The following is a 5,059-nucleotide window of genomic DNA, read 5'->3' as shown; positions in this document are numbered from 1 at the left end:
TATATATATATATGTATATATATTATGTATGTATGTAGGTATGTATGTATCTATCTATCTATTTATCTATCTATCTATTTGTCTGTCTGTCTGTCTGTCTAATGGATTATATATTTTGTACATATCACAGTAACAAGAACTCAGCATATGAAAATAGACTTAATAATATACACACATAATACTGAGAACGTACCAAACGGAAATAAAAGAGGTTTTATTCTTGGGATTTGTTCAAGCGATAGATTTCAGCATACATCTGTAAGAGCTGTTCAACCTGTTTATGCATTTTGAAAGTACTTGTATCTTTGAACTAACAAGGTCTTCATAACTGCATTGTATATGCATATACGTATATGCGTGTGTATGAATCTAAGTATTTATGAAATATATATGTAATATTTATATATATACATGACACACGCATACTCACATAGATATATACACACATACACGCGCGTGTGTCTGTATGCAAATTATTTAGCAGAAACGTAGGATATCTATGACTTCGAAATTTCGCCCGCAACGGTTCGTTGGTCACTCATGTACCACGTGCGCACATACACACAAGTACGCACACCAGCCCAAGCACATACACATTCGCATGATGATATAGGTCTATCTTACAAAATTTAATTCAATATCGAGTAATGTGAGGTATTTTTTACTCCCGAAAGATATTTTCATTTGAACTGATATAATATAAGCCTGAGATTCGATAAAATCGTCCTCCTGGGTGGTTTTATATCTAGCCTTACTTAAGTGACAGGCTTTACACCATCGGTCGCAGAGGGAATCTATAATTTTTTACTCTGTCTATTGAATCAGAACATTTTTAGTGGAAGATTTGTTAGCACTAATCATAACAAGTTAACTCTTCCCGTTTACTCTTATACTCTACAAACTTAATATCGTAGTCCCAAGTCCATAATTTATATGAACATTTGCTGAATACATTGGTGAAAAGTGCCTGTGATTACTGTAAAGAATTTTCTTTAACAAGAAATGGAATGAACTTAATGAAAATACTCGACTACGCAATATGGACAACATCGAAAAGGGATATGTTCATTGCTAAAACTACCACCACTCTCGCTTCCGCCCCCGCCGCCACTCCAGCCACCGCTCCCGCAATCAGTCCAGCCGCCGCTCCCGCAATCAGTCCAGCCGCCGCTCCTGCCGCTGCCTTTGTGGTGGTGGTGGTGGTGGGGATTGTCATCATCATCATCATCATCATCATCCTTCATTGTTTCTTCTAACCCCCCAGTTTACCATCCATTTTCTCAAGTCATCAAGCATTATTATCCTTACTAACTTACTACTACTACTACTACTACTACTACTACTACTACTACTACTACTACTACTACTACTACAGCTGCTGCTGCTGCTGCTGCTGTTGGTGCTTCTACTGTTGGAGCCATTGACAGGGCATTTACACAATCCGTTTTTTCCAACAAGAATTTTCAGCAGAGTTCTTCTTAAAACGAGCCCCACATAATCTCATATATACATACAGCCCCTCTACATGTATAATTTTGTCTTATAAACATTGCTGCCGCAACCACATAACAAACAACCCCGCTATTATGATTTAACCATGTGACTCTTCTCGCTAGAATCCCTCAGATATAAGTGAATAAAACGGAAAACACTTTCGTAATCTAAGAAAAAAAACGAAAGCAAAAGCTCCTAAAACAACATCCATCACCACCACCATCACAACCACCACCACCTATAATTACTTTTCGTTCAGTTCAGCAAATCACAACCAATGATATTGCACTAAATACACATGATAAATTTATTTAGAAGCTTAAAAAAATTTGTCCCCAAAGGCAACACCAGAAAAAACATAATTTAAATAACACAACTGAAATAGCCAACCTAATAAAATCCAGAGATAATCTCAAACATATCGCGCCAACACCGCACATAAAAACTCAACATCAAACAACAAAACAAGAAAATATCCAAGAAAATAAAACAAACATAACTAGAAAACAGGCAAATATTTGTATCCAATATAAACTATAAAGCAAGCAGTGAAATCACGATGCAAATTAACTAGCAACATTAACAACTCGAATAACAAACACATCCAGGCTCGTGCAAAGCTGATTATTGGACCATATGGGGAATTCAGGCTCATACAACCAGGCTTATACATCAACAAACTACTCGATACCACGTCCAACAACACCTGTTACGATGCCTATCACAATACATAATTACTCGTGAACATTTGGAAATCGAAGCATCGTCAAAAGGAAACCTAGACACTTCACCCTAAATATTTATTGATTCTGCGAACAGTAGGTGCAGGCTAAGTGGCAAGAAGCTTGCTTCCCAACCATATGGTTCCGGGTTCAGTCCCATAGCGTGGCACCTTGGGCAAGTGTCTTCTACTATAGCTTCGAGCCGACCCATTTACATGGGTTTGGTAGACGGAAATTGAAAGAAGCTCGTCGTATATATATATATATATGTGTGTGTGTGTGTATGTGTGTGTGTGTGTATGTGTGTGTGTGTGCGTGCGTGCGTGCGTGCGTGCGTGCGTGTGTGTGTGTTTGTGTGTGTGTCTGTGTTTACGTCCCCGTAACTTAGCGGTTCGGCAAAGAGTGGCATACAGAATAAAAGTACGAGACTTAAATAAAAATAAGCACCGCGGCCAATTTATTCGACCAGAAACTCTTTAAGGCGGTGCTCCAGCATGGCCGCTGTCTAATGACTGACACAAGTAAAAGGTACAAGATGGAAGAAGTAATCCCGTCTCCCTCAACAGTACAATGGCACATCACTTTGCATATCTGAAAAAAAAAAAAATTCTTGTCTAATTCCGTTGAATATGAATATAATGCAACTAGAATTTTCAGCTTAGGCTCACAATCACTGATTGTCGCTTTTGGCCAACATACATTCTCAACACAGAAAAGACTGTATGTCAATTATTCTTCTCAAGGGCCAGAAAATAGTTCAATCCTCCCATATATCAACCTTATAGAAAGCTCGAGTGAGATACGCTATGGAATATTACTCTCGAATCTGAGACGCTATTGCTGCTAAACACATAACTATTGCAGACATTGAAAAAAGCCACTTGATTGACAGACATAAAGTCACTTACAAACGTATATCATTATGAGGCTTACACACGCCTGTCATCCTCTCTTCATCTTCATTTTTTTTAACACATTCACAATGACCACCGATCGTCTGTGATGAGAGCCTCAAGCCACCTCAACTCCGGCGTAAGTGACTCAACCCTTTTCCTCTTGTCACCTATATGGTATCTTTCTTCTCGAATCTTGTCCTAGTAACTATACTTGGATTTTCCTAATCATAACATTGGCTCTCTGGATTTCCTTCCTTCCACAGACTGTCAACTCGCAATTTATAACAGTTTAAGTCAGCAATTCTCAACCATTTTTCCTCTGTGGACCCCTTTGATTACCATTTTATTCTGGTGGATCCCCAGAGCCGCTCCATGTTTAAAAAGTAATTTTATAGATACTTCTTTCAAAATTACTATTTTGTTCATCAAACATTAACTTGTGTAGGTTGAACTATATAAAACATTAGAGAGAGAAACCTAGCTGTTTCTTGCAATAAATACATCTATAGCAACATTTTTCGTGGACCATTAAAATGATATTGAGGGCCCAATTTATGAATTTGCTTATATGACCCCCCGCCCCCCCCAAAAAAATCTTATATGGACCTCGATTAAGAACCACTGGTTTAAGTGGAACGTTAACTGCATCAGTTTCACCAAATTTGGAGTCTTCTGAGTTCCAGGAGCGCAACATCATTCTCAACACCAAACCAATAAAGATCCCATGTGAAATGTAATCCCCGTTTGAAACTGCTCATCAAGGATTTTAGTAATAAAGACTAAATACAGATAATTTATGATGAGTTAAGATACGTCTTTGGTTATACCAACTCAGTGGAGGCTGATTTAAATGGATACTGGACAACATCGTAGTCTAAAAGATGGTCCATACTAAGGAATTACCCCTGACGTCTACTCCCACAGTACATCCTCTCCATTATCTATACCATTATTGACTTGCTAGACATAGTAGTCAAATCTTCATAAAAGGAAGAGTGTTACTGTTTGGAATGTCATTAATCATAAGACACGTACAGTTTTGACTTGAGCGTAAAGAAGAACAGCAATAACATCAATTGTAAATTAGGCGAAACAAATGAAGTAACGTCTACGCAGTCGCTCAGTAAGAAATAGCAACCAAATTCTCTCCACTCACATTATTCTCCCTTAAAACAGGAAGGACAGGAAGGACAATGTGTTCGAGATACAATAAAAAAGACGAGATGGCCAAGGCTAGAATGTCTTTGATCATAGATTTGATGGTATAAGGAAGCTGACCTGGTGCTAAAGAAGAACAAGACACAACCTCATTATAACCACCACCACCACAAACAACAACAACAACACCCACAAAAACAGTCTAAGCAATTTCATACCACAACCACCAACATCATCGTCAACACAATAATAAAAGCTGCCTCACTGCTTTCATAATTTTGCTACTGCAAGGTCACACACTCCACCCCTTTGCCACCCATCCCACTCTTTCCAACGATCGAAGCATCTTTATTCGCCATCAACACAGCCGACATTACACATCATGTGCGGCTCACCATATTACACATACACAAACCACCACACACAAACCTATACACAGACATACACAAACAGACACATTGAGATACAGTGTTAGAGTAGCCTTGTTTGATGTGGGCGTACGATAAGCTTGTGACGTAGCGCAGCAGAGGTAGCGGGAAAGGTGACAAAATGGCGGAGTCGATAGATTTCCCAGGAGACAGAAGAAAATAATGAATGTCTTTTATCTTTTATAAAGAACATATCGCAACACCGTGGAGAGACGATGCCAAATGAATGAATGCTTAACACAACGTATTGCGGTTTCACTCTGCTATCTCTCAATCACTTCTTTTTTTTTATTTTCACACACGATCTCTCTGTCTCTCATTCACCCCTTCTTTCCCTTTATATATATATATATATATATAT

This window comes from Octopus bimaculoides, chromosome 15 (genome assembly GCF_001194135.2).
Source record: "Octopus bimaculoides isolate UCB-OBI-ISO-001 chromosome 15, ASM119413v2, whole genome shotgun sequence".
NCBI lineage: Eukaryota > Metazoa > Mollusca > Cephalopoda > Octopoda > Octopodidae > Octopus > Octopus bimaculoides.
This window is presented reverse-complemented; position numbering follows the sequence as displayed.